General features: G+C 31.9%; 1 long non-coding RNA gene across 1 annotated transcript in view; it reads left to right on the top strand.

The window, feature by feature from the left end:
• The window catches only part of LOC141562721 (uncharacterized), a 181,330-nt gene extending 161,147 nt beyond the window's left edge, over nucleotides 1–20,183 (top strand). Inside the window, exons 2-3 of the long non-coding RNA XR_012488231.1 lie at nucleotides 18,302–18,379; nucleotides 20,087–20,183. This is a non-coding gene — a long non-coding RNA (uncharacterized LOC141562721). The remainder of the gene's footprint in view (nucleotides 1–18,301; nucleotides 18,380–20,086) is intronic.
• Nucleotides 20,184–21,209: the final 1,026 nt, after the last annotated feature.

Here is a 21,209-nt window from a genome sequence, read left to right as displayed (position 1 = left end):
TTATATATTGTTATGGGCCAGAACTCTGAACCTGAAACAAAGATTCTTACAAGGCACTAACTAAGTGGAATTGATGAGACAATAGTTATCTAGTTTAGCATGGTGATTAATACTACTCTAAGTTCAGTATGATTGATTTAATCTTACAACAAATAATGGTTTCCTAGAGATATAATGATTGCTTTATACTCAGTGTGGAGCATATAAGCAGGGACGAGAGGGCAGAGAAGATAGTCAGGAGCTCAAGCTCTCAGAGCCACGAAGATAGAGATTCATTTTCACCTTCAGTCAGGCTCCTAGTGTCAGGCTCTACTCCTGCATTTCTCCACTGAGACCAATGCCAGTCTGAAAGGCTCTCCAGAAAGCTGCCCAGCCCCAGAAAGGAAATAAAAAGGAATTTGGATTTTAACACCTGGCTACTCTCCTGGTGATTATTGAACTGAAACAAAAGCTGCTCCTAGAGACTCCCAAGAAAACTACAATATATATTTTCCCCTGTTTACATTTCTATTCTTCTCTTGATTCCTCTGATTGTAGATTACATGTTCTGTTTAGTTCTGTTTTTTTTTCAATAGAAATTATTGAAAGTCTCTTACTTCATTGAAGTTCCATTTCCTCCCCTGAAAGATGATGCTGAATCTTGCTGGGTAGTTAATTCTTGGTTGTAACCTTAGGTCCTTTGCTTTCTAGAATTTAGTATTCCAGGTCCTCTGATCCTTTAATGTAGATGCTCCCAGATCCTTGGTAATCCTGTCTATTCATCCTTGATATTTGAATTGATTTTATCTGGCAGTTTGCAGTATTTTTTTCTTGAGATTATAGTTCTAGACTTTCACAGTAATTTTGCTCCCCTCTTCCCCCCCCCCCCCATTTCTAGAATATTGGGAAAGTTTTTTTTTTTAATTATCTCTTGAAGAAGGCTATCCAGACTCTTTTTTGGTCATGGACTTCAGATAGGCCAATAATTTTAAATTGTCTCTTCTCCTTCTATTTTCCTGGCAAGCTGTTTTTCCAATGAGGTATTTTGCATTTTATTCCCTTTTAAAATTCTTTTTAGTATATTTGACTTATACTTGGTGTCTCAGAGTCAATAATTTCCATCTGCCCTGTTCTAGTTTTTAATGTATGATTTTCTTCAGTTAGTTTTTGTATCTCTCTCTCTCTCTCTTTGTTTTTTAAGGAGTTGTTTTCTTCAATTTTTTTCCTTCTCTTTCCAAGATGTTGACTTTTGCATACATCTCATTTCTTTCTTCATTTTTCTTCTACCTCTCTTATTTGCCTTTTTTAAGTCTTGCATGAGCACTTACAAGAAGCCTCTTTGGACATGATACCAATTGAAATAGAAAATTGAGGAGTCAAGGTGGTAGAAAGCAAAGATGTCTCCATGTGACCTCCTCTAAGCTTCCCTCAAATCAACAGCTTCACAGACAAGCTTGTTTTACCCTATAGGGAAATAGAAGGGGAAAGGTATAAGAAAAAGGAAGGGGTTGTAAAAGGGAAGGGCTGTTTGAGGGAGGTGGTTATCAGTGACAAAATACTGGGGAGGAGGGAAAGGGGGAAAGGGAAGAGAAAAAATTTAAGTGGGGGTAAACAAGATGGCAGGAAATATAGAATTAGTAGTTTTAACTATGAATGTGAATGGGATGAACTCTCCCATAAAACAAAAGCAGATGACAGACTGAATTAAAAGCCAGAATCCTACAATCTGTTGTTTATAAGAAACTCATTTAAAACAGTGATATATTTAGAGTAAACGTAAAAGGCTGGCATGGAATCTATTATGTTTCAGCTAAGGTTAAAAAAAGCAGATGAAGCAATCATGATCTCAGATCAAGCAAAAATAGATCTAATTAAAAGAGATAAGAAAGGAAACTATATCTTACTTAAAGGTAATTAATTAATGAAATAATATCAATACTAAACATTTATGATCAAATGGTTTAGCATCCAAATTTCTAGAGTAGAAGTTAGCAGAGCTGCAAGAAGAATTAAACAGCAAAACTATACAAATAGGGAATGTCAATCTTGCTCTCTCATAACTAAATACATCAAACCACAAAATTAATAAGAAATAAGTTAAGGAGATAAACAGAAACCTAGAAAAGTTAGGGATAATGGACCTTTGGAGAAAATTGAATGAGAAGAAAGGAATTTTTTTTTCTTGGCAATACATGGAATCTATACAAAAACTAACCATGTATTAAAGTATAAAAATTTCAAAATGAACTACAGAAAGGCATGAATAGTAAATGCATTTTTTTCAGATCAAAAATTACATGCAATAAGAGACAAACTGACGAATTGAAATCACTCTTTGAGATTTATTCTGTGGATATTTTATTCTCATCTGAATTGGTGTTTTGGTCCACCTTGTCACCATAGTAGCTTTCTATGGTCAAGGTTCTTTTCTGTTTCTTGGTCTTTTTTTTTTCTTTTTTTTTTCTTTTCTTTTTTTACTTTTATGATTGAGCTCAGCTTATAGGATAAAGGGGAAGTGTCCCAAATTTCTTGTGCAGCTCTGAGCCTTGGCTTTGAGTATAGGGACTCCTTGTGTTTGCAGAGGGTAGCTTTGCCTGCTCTTTTCAGGAAATAGCTTAGTTTCCCAGAGTTTATGAGCTGGGATTGGAAGCTGCCCCATTGATGTGCTTAGTTGTAGATTTGCTGTGATTAAGACCCTCTTATTGGCTTTCCCAAAGTCTATCTGACCTGGGCTGAACATACTTTTCACCTCAGTGAGATTGACCCTTCTTGAAGTTTTTTTTAGTCTGTCTTGAAGTGGAGAGTGGTTTTATTCAGTTAGACTGTCCAGAAGCTTTATTTTATGTGGTTTTGGAGGGAAATTGAGACAGCTCAAGATCTTTCTGGCTTTCTTCCTCCATCTTTGCTCCATCCACAAAACAAAACAAAACAAAAAAACTCCACAAACTTTAAAAAGTTAAAATGTTTACATAATTTAATTGGAAGATGATACATGTAACTCTGACAACTGTATCTTTTTTAGGGCAGTTAGTTGGGGCAATCTTAGAGGATGCAGATATATGTTGACTTTAATGTGATGATCTAAAAAAATAGGAGAGGAAAAGGGATTATAATGGGAGAAGGGGAAAGTTGAGGTAAAATGAGGTAAATTACATCTTATGACCTTATACAGTTGAGAAAAAGAAGGGGGCAAGGATGAGCATTATTTGAACCTTTATCTCATCAGATTTGGCTTAAAGAAGGAATAACATGCATACTTAGTTTGGTATTGAAATTTGTCTCATCCTTTAGGGAAGCAAGAGGGAAAAGGGGAAAGGAACCAGGGGGACTAATAGAAGGGAGGGCAGAAGTAAAGGGAAAAGGATAAGAAAGGGGTGGAGTAGAAAGCTGAAAGGAAAAATAAGCGGGCAAATTTGACTGAAATGCAGTTAAGAAATTCAAAAAGTCAGAAAAATTGCTGAGAGCCAGAGTTGGAAAGGCTTTGAAAAATCAAGTGGCAAACATATATTATCCTAGCGGCAACTTATTGGACCTTATTGAGAAGTGAAATGACACAATCAAAAGTAGCATAATTTAGTAGCTGTGTGGAAGATGGATCTGAGAAGGGGAGATATTGGAGCCAAAAAAATGAGTTAATATTCTAAAGCCCACATAAGAATTTTATGAGTCTAAACACCAAGAATATTGATGATGTGAGAAGAGTGAAATCAAGAGGTTCTGAAAATTTATAGCATGTGAAAGATTGTTATTCAGTTGTTTTGTGACTATTTAGGTTTGTCTTGGAAAAGAAACAAATAAGATTAAGGGACTTTCCCAGGGTCACACAGCCACTGAGTGTCTGAGGCCATATTTGAACTCATGAACAATTGTCTTCCTGATCCTGAGGCTAGTGCTCTACTCACTGTGTCAACTAGCTGCTCAAGTGAATGACTTGGGACAGGGAAAACTGAACAGGTGTGAACATGGTTGAGTTGAATATTGTGGTACCTTCAGCAGATATATGAAAATTCATAAGATGATAAGGTTAGAAGGAAAAGATAATGACGACTCTATTTTAAACATGCTGAATATCAGATGCCAATCCAACATGATAAGCAATTTGAGATGACTAATAGATAGGACAATGGAGAACTGATGATCAAAAGGGAGACTGAGTCTGGGCATATAGATGGGGGATATTTCAGAATTCAATTAATCATAAAGCATTTATTAAGCATTTATATGCTAGACATAGGTTATTTTAAGAGTGTGTCTACTTTCTAGGCAAGGATATCATACGTGAAGAACTAATAATTTAAGGTAAGGATCATAGACAATTGAAAAACTTTCTTGTTATTACTTTTGCTCCATTATCTATTACAAATTAAAAGACTACACAGGGGCTGAATAAAATTGAAATACAATTTATATTGTTTATTTCATGAGTGGCTATGGCAAAATCATTTATCTCCATGTGATTATTAAAATTTATGGAGTATGGTTTTTCAGTAGTAGCCTTAGATGAATTTGAGGACCTTCTTGAAGCCTTGCCAGCTTAGTAAAAAATTCACTCCTCTCCACTTCACTCCTCTCTACTTCACTCCACTGGTCGAATCTCGGGTACCCAGAAGTATTTCTACCCTATAATAAAATATCAGAGTGGTTCTTTAGCTTTAAAACTAAAGGAAGTTGCAGCTAAATAGAAGGATATTTCACAAGATTGACTTGAAAATGCAAAAAAAAAAAAAAAAAAAAAGTTGGCTGACAGTGCTAAATAGATTTTCTTATATGTCCAACCAAAAGGATACATCATTTCATTGGAAATTTGATCATATCAGCTTTCAGTATCATTAGCTAAATGACTATTATGAAAATAATTACATTTTATGTTCCAATATATCACACAAGTGATAAAAAAAAAAAAAAACAAAACAAACATCTACAAAGAGCTCAATAAAATCCTATGAATTAAATTAACATTTATTTTAATTCTCAATCAGTTCAAAGCAAAGAAGACATAGGGAAAGAGGCAAGCAAAATGTTAGCAACATAGTTGAAACTTAAGAAACATGTCTTTGGACTTATGGTTTATGGGGAAACCTCTAACCAAAATCTTCAATTTCTTTCAAAAGAGAGAGAGAAAAGGCTAGATATGATGAGTATCAACTAACAGCACACAGAGGAAAGAAATTGTTTGAATTCCATTAGACAGACAATGACTAGACATCAATGTGAGAGAGGGGACTCATTTCATAATTAGTTGTTGTCTATATAATATGATCATTCATTTGTTAGAGCAAAGATCAAAATAAATATGTAATTAGAATAAAGAATGATAATGGGAATGTCTGCTACATAATTGAAGCTGTGTAATGTTTTATCTATCCTCACTTGTGTCATAGGTATATACACAGACACATCACATCATTTATTGTGTTATGTATATATGATTATGTATATATGTGTATGTATGTATATGCATATGTGTGCGCATATTATGTGTGTCTATCAAAATAGATAAAGTATGTAACACATATTTGTGTGTCTCTGTGTATAGATACATATATGAATTCAGGAAGACAAGCGTTCAGACTCTCCCTCTGACATATACTGTCTGTTTGTATCAATAAGTCCTTCATCTTCTCTTTGTCCCAGCAAGCTCTCTAATAATATAAGCTATATTTCCCAAGTGGAAATTTACGTGCCAATAAAACCAAAGGTCTAGACTAAAAAGAAAAACAACAACAAAAAAAGTGCACATATGTATTTTGAAGTATATGTATAGATATATGAATATATGAATGCACAAATATAAATACATACCTATATATGCACATGTATATATGCATATATATACACATATATATATATATATATATATATATATATATGATACATATAATGTTACATGTAAGTTCCAAGTTTAGAAACTTTATTAGAATTCAATTGACTTGAAGAAAATGATGAAATTTGTGATTAATTTGTCATTAATATCATCATACCTTGGGGCTTTCCGTTAACATTGTTGTTGACTTCCTCTTATCTGAGGAAATAGATTAGAGTATTAAAGAAATCTTTATACAATTACCACAACACCTTTCTGATTATGACTCTAGAAATATTTTCTTTCAATAAAACCTGGAAAATAGTTTTGTCCTGTTTGGGGTTTTCCATAACTGCCAACATAGTCTAATTTATTTTATTGCTCTTAAATACTTAACCCAATGAATTCTTGCCAGTGGTTGATTTGATTTCACTCACTACTCACATCAGGTTCTTGAGATTCATTTAACTCTTCCTAAAAAATTAAAAAAAAAAGAAATTAAATTGAAAGTTTGTGATCAACAACCTTTGTGAATTAGACTTCTCATCAACCTATTAATTTTGTTTCAAGATACTGCTATAATTCTATCTGAGTAAAAGAAACTCAAACCAGAAATCAAGGTCAAACCCATTTGTTATTTACCAAAGAAATTGTGATACCATGCAAACTATGGAAATCCATATTTGGGAAAGCATTTGCATACATCCTTTATCAAACCTTCTTATATCCAGGTGGCTCTCAGATAATTTTCTATCTTTTATACCAGAAAGGTAAAAAACTTTAGCTCATTATTATGAGTCTATCTTTCCCAGTAAGAATTTCTTATGCCAATGAAATCAGAACAAAAAGAAAAAGTATGTATATATGTACATATTCACACACATATAAATATATGTATGTGTGTATGTGCATACATTCATTACACATATACATGCATATTTGGTATATATCATATATATATATATATATATATATATATATATATATATATATATATATATATATATATATATATATATACATATGCACACAATATAATACGATTATCACATCTGAAACCTGTTTTTCTACATGCTTGTAGCACAAAGTATGAATGAATTAGCACAGAATGTACAGCCTAATGGTAGTTCTGAGTTAATGTTTCAATTAAAACTTAATAAGCATGCATGGGTTGTATTTACAGTGTATGTTCAGTGGTGGGAAAAAAAATCTTGTTTTGCCCACTTTTGCAAACTGGTAGATAGAACATATTTGTTTACTCCTAACATGATAATTCCTAGAGGTGTGAACACTGTGGTATAAAAGAGGTGAAGAGAGAAACATTGTAACAGGTATTCTGCAGAAGTGTCAAGAGATGCAGAATGTTACAACACAAACAAAAGATGGTGAATTGAAAATGATTTGTCCAGGGGTTGAATTAAATGGCACAGAATCACATTTTATTATCTGATTTATGTAGACTCAGAAGGATTCAAGATGGCTTTGAGGAAGAAGGTTAAATGGTTTAATTTTTAAGAGTAGCATTAATTCATTATTTTAGATGCTGGTTTCATGTGCTTGAAAATGAGGAACATGCTGCTATTCTCTTATTCTTTTCTCTGAAGGAAAAGAAAAGGAACAATTCATTTATGCTAACTTGTTAAGCTAATAGGAAAATTTCATGTCATTAATGAAAACAATGATCTTCTCATAGTAAATAAAACACTCTTTTTAACTGAAACACATAATCCTGAAGCCGAAGAGAGTAATTTAATTGCAGAACATAATATATTTGACTAATTATACAAGTAAGTATTATTTTTGTGATGTGGTTGGTGGAGAAGTTATTTGCAAAATCCCTCATTTACTAACATTGGCATTCATTTTTCAACCTTTTAAAGCTAAAACAATTTCTTCTTGACTTTTATAGCATCACCATATTAATAGTCCTGGAGAGCTTCCTGAAAAATAGGCATTCTGGTATAATGAAAAAAAAAAAAAGATTGGAAACCAATAGGAAATCAATAGGTTTAGATTCCAACTCTCCCCTCTGACTATGGGAAAGCAGCCATGTCACTCACTTCCTTTCTCCTGATCCCAAATTTCTTACTATAAAATGAATAGTAATATACCTATACCATTCAGCCTAACTGTCTAATTACTGATCTATACTCCAACTAGATAATTAACCAAAGAATTCTTAGCATTATTCTTCAAAAGAGCAAAAGTAAGGAACAAAATGGGTGACTGTTAATTGGGGAAATGGCTGAACAAATTGTAGCAAATAAACAGAGAATATACAATGTAGTCCTGGATTCATAATGAAAAAACCTGTCTTTAAATCCCAGTGTTGCTACTCACTAATTATATCACTTTGGCCACCTCACTTAATTTCCCTGGCCTGTTTCTTCAAATGTAAAGTGAAGGGCTTGAAAAAGATAGCATCTAAAGTCCCTCCAGATTATATACCTTTGATCCTTTCATTCTTTGATACCAATAGAATGTTACTGTCTTGTAGGAACTGACAAATATGAGGAATTTAGAGAAAGATGAGAATATACAGGAAGTGCTGCACAATGAAGGAAACAACAAAGAAACCATTATTCATAATAACTTCAATAATAATGCTAATAGGCAGGGAAACTGATGGGTTTTAATAAAAAAAATCTCATCTTGGAAAATTTACAAGGAAATGCATCTGCCTCATTACAAAAAGGGAGAGAGGTAGGATCTTTTGATGGATTAGAAGTTATACACTGCTAAATACTGTCCATGTGATAGTTGTTTGTTTTTGCTTTTTTTTTTTTTTTTTGTTTAATTGATGATGGGGTAGTTAAGGGAAATGGCTATGACACAAATGAAAAAGTTAAATCTTTTTAAGACAAAATCAAGTATAGGTTAAAATAAATGAACAAATAGTTAAATAGATATATAGACAGACAGAGTGAGTCAGAGAAATGAAGAAATGAGGAACTGAATTTATGTGTGTGGACTAGTGATGTTGGACTATTTGATCTCTCAGTTCTCTTTCAGTTTTAATATTCTGTGAAACTAGATCATTTGTTTAATTTTTAATTTCTAATTTCAAATCAGTTAAATAATGCTTAATGGTTGTGGGGTGGGGTTTGAAGGTGAATAGTTTTATGTGTCTCTGTGTGTGTGGGTTCAAAGATAACTTAAAGAAATTTTAATTGCATTTTCTTTGATGCACACAATAACTTCACTTTGCAAAAGAATACTCATGGTAAGAGGATAATATTTTACAAATAAAGATGAACAAATTTAAAAGAAATTCCGTAAGGAACAAAAGTGGTTCCAATAAAATGAAAATTCATTATTACCTACTATAATTCGGTCTTATTCCTCTGGTAGGTAGAATTATAGAGTTTCAAAAGACAGACTATTCAAAATTTAATGGGAAATTGCTATCTAATTCACATGTGATCTTGGATTGCTCAATTTACAATAACACTGTGACTGTTCAATGCCAAAATGATTCAATGGGGAAAAGGGTGAGCTAGTTGACAATTCTACTACTAGACAACTACTAGACAACAACCAGTTAATTAACTGAATTTTTTCACTTTTCGACTTGCTATTTTTATATGGTTTGGACAAAACCAAAGAAGCATCGAGAGAAGGAGAGTTTTCATCTTGGAGTTAGAAGATACTTTGGAGTTTTCTTTATTCATTTTAAATTCTATTTTGATGAAGCTCTTATTTTCTGAGGCATATAGGAAACTGTTGCATTTCTTTCTTTTTTTTTTTTTTTTAAACTACCAATAAAAATAAAGCATGGAGCCATTCCTTAGGATAGTAAGCTTAGTAATAATTGAATGGAAAGGGCCTTGGTTTTGTAGACTATAACTCTAGGATTTAAATATATGTCAAAACATCTCTAGGACAAATTTTCTCACTAGTAAAATGAAGTGTCTGGAAGAGTTGATCTTTAAGGATCTTTCTAGCTCTCTATATAGAGTCATAAGTTAGAACATTTAACTCTTAATTGCTATATTATATTCCATGCCAAAGCTATAATATAAAACAAAATATAAATTGGAAAGAAATGAAACCTATGACATCTTGTTGAATAGAAAGATGTATTTTCTTTTGCCCATGGATTTATTATCAAAGTTAACAAATAACTTTTTATAACAAAACCACCATTTACTTCAATTACAAAACCTCAGAAAGATCTTTGATCTTAAAGATTTCATTGTAGTGAATTCAAATTTTCCCTTAAAACTTCATTTTCTAATTTATAAAATATTTTAAAATGACAATTATTCCTAATAGCCTATATAGCAATACAAATTTGATATATTTGCATATTACTAAAATAATACATGCTTTTATTATAATTTTTTGTGTCTTAAATCCACACAAAAATGGCTTCCAATCCCATGAAACCAAAAGTGAAAGGAATGTATTTAAATGTATTTAACAATTGTAGACACTGATAACTGTTTAATTATCCTAATTTATGAAAGTTCAGGTTGACAAACAAATCAGTCCTCTAGATCTATCTAGGATCAAATTTGAAGAAGTAAAAATACAAATATAAAAGAATGTATTTATTTACAATAAGAATAACAGTCTTCACAAAATATGATTTTTTTTTTTTTTTTTTTTTTAGTAAAAAGTTAAAATAAAATTAAACCAGATTGGGAAGACTGGTGAACAAAGTATTGTATTATATAATGGTAGTTAAATGAAGACTAGATGTTCTGGTTTATTCTGGATAGTCAAATGGTATCATATGATAATATTAAAGCAAATATTTAATACCATCTTTTTTCTTCTTTATTGTTTCTTCTTTCTTCTTCCTTTTCTCTTCCTCCTCCTCTTCATTCTCCTCCTCATCCTTCTCCTACTCCTCCATATTCCCCTCCAAAATATATCTATTATACTTGTCACAGCAGCTTTTTGAAATGTTCTTTTTTCTTTAGATTTTATTAATTTTTTTACATTACAAATATTTGCAAAACAATCCCACTTCTTGAGCAGTTTCTTGTAACAAAGAAAAAATAAAACTAAAAATGTAGTTCATTTGAATGTATTTTCATCTGACACTACATTAAAAATTTTATATCTGTGTCATTTCCAAAGAAATCTGTTTTATCTTCTCCCTACCTCTACTCCGGTGAAAAAAAAGGAAAAAAATTGTTATATTCATAATCAGAAAAAATTTTCTCAGTAGCTACATACAAACATAAGCATAAGTGGATGTAATATATATATATATATATATATATATATATATATATATATATATATATATATATATATATGTATGTATATATATATATATATATATCCACTGTTCTTTTATAATAAATAACATGTTTATATTATCAGTATTTTGGTACCATGAATGATTATTTTTTAGTTCTTACTAGCTTTCAAAACCAATTTTATTTTTACATTATTGTGCTTATTACAAAACAAAATTCCTAGTCTTCATTTCATTTTCTAGCAGTTTACAACTGTTCTCAAAACTATTCTTTTTTTTTTAATTAAAACTTTTTATTTGTCACTATATATGCATGGACAATTCTTCAACATTAGCCCTTGCAAAATCTTGTGCTCCAATCCCCACCCCCGTTCCCCTATACCCACACCTAGATGGCAAGTAGTCCAATATGTGTTAAACATGGTAGAAATATATGTTAAATCCAACATGTATATACATATTTATATAATTACAGTCCTGCACAAGAAAAATAAAATCAAACCAGTAAAAAAAAAAAATCCGTCAGATTTGATATTGTATAATTTTGTTATTGTCATGTATGATGATCTCCTGTTTCTTCTGATTTCACTTAGCATCAGTTCATGTAAGTCTTTGCAGGCCTCTCTGAAATCATCCTGCTGGTCAAAACTGTTCATTTTAAGTAACATAGATATTATAGTATAAATTCTTCTTCTGGTTCTCATTTTACTCTGGATAAATTCATATAAGTCTTTTTTGAAATGATCTGTTTCCTTAGTTTTTATTGTATAATAATACTCCATCACATTCATTCACTTATTCATACTTATTTAGTTATTCCTCAATTCTCAGTTTTCAGATTGACTTTTGTTTTATCTTGTTTTTTTTTTTTTGTTTGTTTTGTTTTTTGCCAGCTCATAAAGAGTCATTATAAGTAATTTTTAGTACATAAAGGATTCCCCCCCCCCCACTTTTTTTTTCCTTAATAACTTTTGGGTATAGATCTACCAATAATATAGCTTGATCAATGACATTCACTATTTAATGATTGTTTTCCAGAATAGTTTTATAATTCATGGATCCATCAACTGTGCACCAATGTTTCCCATATATTTCCCAACATTTATCATTGCCATTTTTGTCATCTTTGCCATTCTAGTAGGTATCAGGTGAATTTTGAAATTTCTTAAACTTTGATTTTTCTAATGAGTGAGAGATTAGCAGTATGTTTTTTATATAATGACAGAGCCAAGATTTCTTCCCTTGAGAATTTCCTATTCATATCCTTATACCATTTATTAATTGAGGAATTGATCTTTTTCTTACAAATTTGAATTAGTTCCATATGTAACTTTAATGGGAAACTTGTTGTAAAGATTTTTCCTAGTTTTGTTAATTTTATACAAAACTTTTTAATTTCACGTAATAAAAATTTTATCCATTTTCTCTTCTGTGTCTTTCTTGTTTGGTCAGAAACTTTTTATTCTGTCCATAGATCTGATAGTTTTTATTTTCATGTTTCTCTATTTATTATATGACACTTTATATTTAGATCACATATCTAGTCAACTTTTATCTTGGTATAAAGTATGATATTTTGTCTGTTTAATTTAACTTCTAATGCAACTGGTATCACAGAAAATCAATTTTTGTTATTGTTATAATAATTATTATTAGAGTCATTATCAACAATGACAAGGATTTTAAGGTTTACAAAAGCATTCTCCTCAGAAATAAAGTGAGTTAAGGCATAAAGATGTTATTATTCCTTTTAATTTTTTATCTTGTCCTGTAATTCCATAGCATAGAAAATTCCCTCCACTAATGCAGTTTAGGAAATCCTCCATAACATAGTCTTAGAGAGTTGACTAGTTGCTTCATATGCCTATTATAAAGATGAAGATATAAAAGCTAAGGAAATTATTTACACAAGATCATATTCTAGTGTGTAAAGGAACTGTGATCTAAACAAATGCAATTCTATTCAACATGATTCAGTCACATTTTCTCTTTTAAAGTCTACCATGTACTTACTGTATGGTTGGCTGAGAGCTTTTGGTGAGTGACAGGCAGTTCATAGCCACAGGTCACCTTTGTAGAAACTATTTTATCTTTTTTGTCTGTCTTTGTTCTGGGATTTGTTCAAGCTTCTATTTTAGGCTCAATAATTCTTCCTTTCATATCTCTGTATTTAGTGAGGAATGCTAAGACATCTTCCCATCAACACATTCACATACTTAGTAGCTTCCCAATCCACATCATTATTGTCAAGTTATTCTACTAACTTTTAAGAAATCTGAGCTATAGATACTCTGGAAGTAGGAAAGAGGAATTTTCCTATTTGTGTAACCATAAATTCAATCTTTTCACTCAACAAAAGAGAATGTCCTGAAACATAATGTTCCTCTTTCTCCCTGAAGTGCTAAGTTATTACAAATTGTGATCTAAGTGAAGAATATGCATCACATCAAGAAGAGAATAGTTGAAAATGGTAAGAATGGCAACACACTGGTGATCAGAGAGAGATAAACATTGTAAGCATTTTAAGGTATACATTAAGAGAAAGTGGATGAATGATACAGTGTACAGACCACACTCTACTGAACAAAGAATTATACTTAGAACTGATAACTACTCCTCGGGGAATAAGCGTAGGAACTGAAATATTTGACCCCCTTCCAAGTGCTTGCCAGCAGTAAGAACTCTCTCTATTTTTAATACAATTTATATTTCTTAATTTTCTTATACACATGCACACATGCAATATACATGCATGTATAGACACATGCACACATACACTCTACTTTTTTGTGATGCATATCTGTAAATTGTTTACAAGCAGGGGAATTATTATATTTTTATATACATATATATATGTATATATATGTATTATTATATAATTATATATATTATATAATTTTATGGTTTTAATTTAATATATTTTATAAATTTCTAAGTAGCAGAAAGGCAATCCATGAAAACCAGCATTATTTCAATCCTAGACTAAAAAGTTGTTTCAAACAGCGTCAAATGCTCAGGTAAACTATAGTCTCTGGTACAAGGGTTGGGGGTAGGTATAGAATTGGATCATATGCCATGAAGAAAAGTCAAGTTTTCTGGACCACCTTGTGGAAGATACTTATAGTCTGGAGCTAAAAGAAATTGCAAAGGTAGAAAAGAAAGCTCTTACCTAGCCAAACCTTGCTTGACAGTAACACTTGCTGGTTAAACTTGGAAACATGATCTTTGAAGACCTGAGCAGCTCCAATCTGGAAACATCTTATAGTGAATGAAATTTACTATTAATTATGCTTTCATCATATGCTAGTGTCCAGCTAGGTAGCTTAGTGGATAGAGTTCTAAACCAGGATACAGGAAGACTTCTCTGCAAGTTCATATTAGGGTTTAGACACATATTGTGTGACCATTTTGTTCACCTACATTTCTTTATCTGTAAAATGAGCTGGAAAATTAAATGATAATCTACACTATTATCTTTGTCGAAAAAAAATGAAAAATGAGGTAATGAAGATTTGGACATGACTGTAAATAACTAACAACAATGTCCCCATTCAATACTTCATATGGATAGGGAAGTAGTCCTAGGTTTTTTATGGTTATGTTGACAAAGTACATGGTACTTTGGTAGATCCTACCAGTCTAGAAATCTAAATGCTATTTTCTATATGAATCCCTTTCTTGTCATCCTAGCTTTTAGTGCTTCCCCCACTTCTCCAAATTTTCTTGAATCTTTTTTTTTTTTTTTTTTTAATAGCTTGTATAAAGTATTCCAATAATGTCAGTGCAGTTTTAAAACTTTGATTAAACTTTTGGGCTTAAAATACATGTAAGACTATTGGAGCATTCAAAATAAGCCTATATGTACATGTTGACTCCCTCAAATGAATGATAAATTTTGTCTTTTGACCTTATATTCCCAGCATATAGTATGGTAGTTAACATATAGTTGGCACTTAAATGTTTGTTGGATGATTATAAATGTCTCCAATGTGATTTTATCTGGGACATTGAAAGACAGTCCTTTTAAAGTACAGAGAAGCTTTGCACTAGAAAGTTGGCTAACAGGTTATGATTTCATTGCTTTTTTAACTCTAGTAAGTGATAAAAATCATATGCTAAGGTACCGAGGGGCTACAATTTGTCTAGGTGAACAATGGTACAGCATCTTACAGTTTCTGCTGTGAAACACATAATTTTCATTTAGGCTACTTTCAAAGCTATCAAACCACATGATAGTGAATAATATTTAGTCTCATATAGAAAGCATTGGAGGTTATGGAATAGGAGAGTATAGTTTAATTTATGTTTTGAAAATAATTTGAAAATGTTGCACAGGGGAAATAGATAAATAAAAGCTGTTTCTTGAAACTCACATTTCTATTGGTTGTCCTATCCATAACATTCAATTCAAACTCACCAACATCATCACTATTATCATGGATCTTTGATTTTGCTAATAGGTGTACTTCTATTGGTGTACTTCCACAATTTTTGAATTGCAGTCTTAGAGATATATGGCTGTATATTAGATCATATTTTTGGATTTAAAATTAAGAAAATATATTTTCAAATCCTGCTCCTAATATGTATTAGCTATGAAACTATAGGCAACTAATTTAATTTCTCTGAGTTTCTTGAAACTCTTTAAGACTAAATTACTGTCACATTCAGATTGTGATCTCATTGATGAAGAGAGTTCCTATATCTGGGAGATTTCAGAAATTAATTTTCTCAAAACTATCAGTCTTACTGGTGTCATCTGGAATTCTATTAGTGACATTAGTCTCTTGTGTTAACACCTGCTGTTATAATATTTATTCTTATGTCCACTTAAAAAAAGTAATCTTATGTTAAATAACCTCATTTAAACTCTCCAAAATAAAGATTTTTGAATATTTTTTATGATAATTGTCATGCTAACATTTGTTCCAAGAAGCCCTAGATTTATTAAATATATTCACTCATTAGTTGCCCCCCCCCAAAAAATCAGAATATGCATCTTCAATTACTTTTTAAAAAAATTATTGTAAAACTGGGGGGAAATTTTTAATATCCAAGAGTTCTGATAAAGACCTTATTTCTAAAATAGAGAATTGACTCAAATTTATAAGAACTTAAGCCATTCTCCAGTTGATAATTGTCCAAAAGATAAATAAATTTTCAGATGAAGAAATTAAAGCCACCTATAGTCATATAAAAATGCTTTGAATCATTATTGATCAGACAAATGCAAATTAAGACAATTCTGAGATACCGCTACATACCTCTCAGATGCCTAAGATGATAAGAAAAGATAATAATGAATTTTGGAAGAAATGTGGGAAACCTGGGACACATACATTTTTGGTGGAGTTGTGAACTGATTCAACCATTTGGTAGAGCAATTTGGAACTATACCCAAAGGGCTATCAAACCATGTATACATTTTGATCCAGCAGTGTCTCTACTGGGTACATATCCCAAAAAGATCATAAAAAACAGAAAAGGTTCTATGTGTGCAAAAATGTTTATAGCAGTCCTTTTTGTGATAGCAAGAAACTGGAAACAGAATGGATACTCATCAGTTGGAGAATGGGTGAATAAGTTATGGTATGTAAATGTTACAGAATATTATTGTTCTATAAGAAACAATCAACAGATGATTTCAGAAATTCATGGAGAGACTTATATGAACTGATGCTAAGTAAAATGAGTAGAACCAGGAAAACTTTGTACACAACAAAGCAAAATTATACAATGAAAAAATTTGAAGGACGTGGCTCTTTTCAACAGGGAAGTATGTCAAGCCATTTTCAATGGTCTGGTGATGAAGAGAGTAAGCTGAACTCAGAGAGAGAGGACTGTGGGGATTGAGTGAGGATCACAACGTAGTATTTTCACTATTTTTGCTTGTTGTTTGTTTGCATTCTTTTTTTCTCATATCTTTCCTTTTTGATTTGATTTTTCTTGTGCAGCATGATCATTGTGGAAATATGTATAGAAGAATGCATGTGTTTAACATATGTTGGATTAGTTGACATATAGGGATTGGGGTCAGGGAGAAGAAAGGGAAAAAATTTGGAACACAAAGGTTTTGTAGGGATGAATGTTGAAAATTATCTATGCATATGTTTTGAAAATAAAAAAAAAAACTTTAATTAATAATAAGAATAAGAATACTTATTGTACCATGATACAATTTTGTTTTGGAATCAAAAGATGTAACTTCCACTCCTGTTTATGCTACTTAATGATTGTATGGTATTGATTTTGGAGGCAAGTTCCTTTAATTTTCTAGGCCTCAATTTCCTTATCTAAATTGGGGCAGTAATCTCTAACAATTTTCCAACTCAAAATCTGTGATATTATTACCTAAAAATTTAGGAACAAAACTGATAATAATCACTTAGGGGACTTTTCTATTTTTCAACGTTGAAAGTGTGGATTCTGGGGACTTTTTGCTAGATTTCCAATATAATACTTTCTCTGAAGTCAAATGACTTCATTCCACTTCTAAACTCTAAACTGATTTCATTCTTTTTTAACTGAAGACACTGAAGATCTCATGAAAGCCTAAATTGTTCCTTGCTATGAATCAACCTGGAGCCACAAATCATCTACTAGGAACATGACAAATCTCTTCTAAATCAATTCAGGTCATCTAGTACATATTGAGTGCCTGCTTTGTGCAGGAGGTCTCTGCCCTCCAGCATGCAAGCTTGTTGGGGAAACACATCAGCAACTATTAAATAACAAAGAACAAAATGAGATTAAAGGCCCAAAGGAACAGTACAAACAATAAGGGCTATTGAATTTCAGAGAAAGGAGAAGTCACCAGAGGCTGGAGTGCTACAGGAAAACTTTCTAGAGAAAGGAAACTCAAACTAAGTTTTGAATAATGGGCAAGGTTGGGAAAGGTAGAGACACTGGGGAATGTGGGGTGAGGATGGGGGTGAAGATGGGAAGGGGAGGAGTTAATTCCAGCTGGTAAAACAACAGGTGGGTAATTTGGAGTGAGAATGTCATAAACAGGGGAAAGGGAGGAGATAGGTTGGCAAAGGGAGTATGGAAATAATGTCTTCTTTCTGAGATATTCCCTCAAAAAGAGATATCTAATTGATGCTAATGCAGAGAAATGCTTGACAAATGTTAAATTGAATTGACTTTATCTAAAGAAAGATGATGACACACATAGTTTGTAGCAAAACTACTTGAATAAAGTTCTTTCTTTAACATGAGCTGGAATAAATATTTTATTATATTATTATTACTACATTAATTACTATGTTAACTTACCAAATAAGTATTATATTGTAATATTGATCTAGTTTCCTAGGAGTTGGAGAAGTTTGATCCATCTTGGATAATTATATATTTGACGAAGAGCTCAAAAGAAATCCATTTTGGTAAGATAATAATTCTTCTAGCCTATCCCTTTCTAATATTTTATTCCCTTTATTGATGGGCCTTAGAAAGGCACTTTATTGGGACTGAAATAACAATCACCAATACCAACATCATTGCTACCTTTTCCCAAAGTAGTCAACCCAATATTCAAGGTAAGGTGGCATGGAGTGATGAGACCAAAAAAGTAAACTTCTCACTCCATGTGACCTGAGGTCCAGTGAACTTGTGCTGTTCAAGGCAGGGAAATCCAAAGACTGAGTTGGATGATATTAGGAAAAGAGTCTTAGCACATCTTAGTGACAGTGAGGATTCTGTGGAAAGGGAGAGACTAGCTCAAAAATAGTTACAGTTTCTAATTTAGCTCCCAGATTGTCACTATCTGGTCTTGCATAGTGGTGTAGAAGAGATGGCAGCATATGGGGCCCAAGACATTCCAGCCAAGCCCTGTCAGGAAAGACAGCAAAAGCAATGACAGCCGAGCCAGTAAGGTTTGCAGAAATCGACATGTTAGTCCTGTTCGGTAGCAGGTAGCGGCATGAGGCAGCTAGGTGTCTTGCCTTCATCTTTATGGAGTTCCACTCCATATGCCATGAAATGCTGCAGCCCCTTCTCACTCTGCCATATGCTTTAAAACATTGCTCTTCCCCTTCCCCCTAACACACCCACACACTCTTTATTAAAATTCTTCTGGGTTTCCTCAAATAGGATGTTTCAAATATACAAGGTAAAATGAAAATGATTGTTAAAATGGACGATTTTATTGAAAACATGGTATAATGAGTTTTAATCCCAGCCAGCAAATCATTTCTGAGGACTCTAGTATTAATTTCAAGGCAATAAATATTTGTTAAGTATCATGGGAATACAAAGGTGTTTATATACCATTAAAGGATTAATGGATATTAACACCTTATTAATTGCCCAATGCCTCATATCTTGTGACTATATTCTGTGCCTATATTAATTCAAGTGAGAGGAACTCTAATACTCCTCTCATACACACAGATGAAAAATAAAGATTGTCTATCCTTAAAAATCTTATATTCTACAGAGGAAAACAAATATTATATATAAATGTTTCTAATGGATAAGCCTGGTCTTTGTATATGTTCGACTGACCTTTTGGACAGATTGACAAAGCAGAATAATGTTTGAAATGCATAAAATAAAATGCATAGGGTTAAAAAGAAAAACAAAGGTGAATGAAAATTAGTAATTTTTACCTATCCAAAGTCTATTGACACCAGGTTAAGATCAGACAAAGCATTCCATTGAATAAAGTTTTAATAAATATATTATTATTCTTAATAAAATAAAATATATAGATTATCTATGAAATCATATGCAATAGAGAAAGTTAATTATGTGGAACAGAAGCTCCCAGATTACCTGAGAAGGAGCTCCAAAAAAGAGATGAGACATTTTTTTTGTCATATGCCTTTACTGATAAATAACCCAGGACTTTTAGCAGCACCCCATCATTTCCATAATTTCAAGAAAGTTTGCAGGGATGGAAATACATAATAGCTTAGAAGCTTGCATGTGAGTAACCTTCTTATGAACAAAAGGGAAAGTCAGTATACAAATACTCTCCCATTTAATACCTTTTAATGTAGTTACAGGGCTACCTGGTAGTCATAACAAAAATATACTATGTTCCTTAGCTATTTAATATATTAAATAAATTTCATCCCATTTTCCCGTAGGTTACAGAAAACATGGAAATGAGCCATTTATGGGATGTGTATCATTTCAGCAGCCACCACCATGCATACATCTAATACTTAACACTTATCCACTCAGGTAAGTAAATAAAAAATATATACAAAGTAAAAAGTATTAATTTCTATAATGACAGATAATAATAGTTCAGGTTTTAAACAGAATGAGTTTTCCATAAATTAAATGGCACCCAAGGAAAAATTTAATTTCCAAGGAGGTCTTATTTTCATAGGATTTGGATTACTTGATGAATGAACAATTCTATGCATGTGATAGCTCTTAAATATAACTCCCTATTTTTGTCATATTATTTAAATTAATAATGTTGTGGAAAAACAGAAAACAGCAGTTAGGGATCAAATTTCTGAATCTATGGGGCTTATAGGATTCCTACACCATTTCTGTGGGAGAGATCAGGAAGAATATTTGTTTAAATTTTGCTAGTATAATGTATGTATTTGTACAATCATATTTCTCTTTTCATTGGTTCTTCACTTTTGTCTGTTGTTTCTTTTTTAAATTAATTTTATAATTATAAATTTTTTGACAGTATATATGCATGAGTAATTTTTTATTTTTATATTCATGAGTAATTTTTTATTTTTATAACATTATTCCTTGTATTCATTTTTCCAAATTTCCAAATTTCTCCCTCCCTTCCTCTACACCCTCCCCTAGATGACAGGCAACCCCATACATTTTACATGTGTTACAGTATAACCTAGATACAATATATGTGTGTAAATCCAATTTTCTTGTTACACATTAAGGATTGGATTCCAAAGGTATAAGTAACCTGGGTAGAAAGGCAATAGTGCAAACAGTTTACACTCAATTCCCAAATCCTTCTCTGGGTGTAGTTGTTTCTGTCCATCATTGATCAACTGCAAGTGAGTTGGATATTCTTTATGTTGAAGATATCCACTTCCATCAGAATATATCGTCATACAGTATTGTTGTTGAAGTGTATAGTGATCTTCTGGTTCTGCTCATTTCACTTAGCATCAATTCATGTAAGTCTCTCCAAACCTCTCTGTATTCATCCTGCTGGTCATTTCTGACAGAGCAATAATATTCCATAACATTCATATACCAATTTACCCAACC

Source organism: Sminthopsis crassicaudata, chromosome 3 (genome assembly GCF_048593235.1).
Source record: "Sminthopsis crassicaudata isolate SCR6 chromosome 3, ASM4859323v1, whole genome shotgun sequence".
NCBI classification, from domain to species: domain Eukaryota; kingdom Metazoa; phylum Chordata; class Mammalia; order Dasyuromorphia; family Dasyuridae; genus Sminthopsis; species Sminthopsis crassicaudata.
The sequence above is the reverse complement of the archived record's forward strand: the minus strand, read 5'-3'. Positions and strand labels throughout refer to the sequence as shown.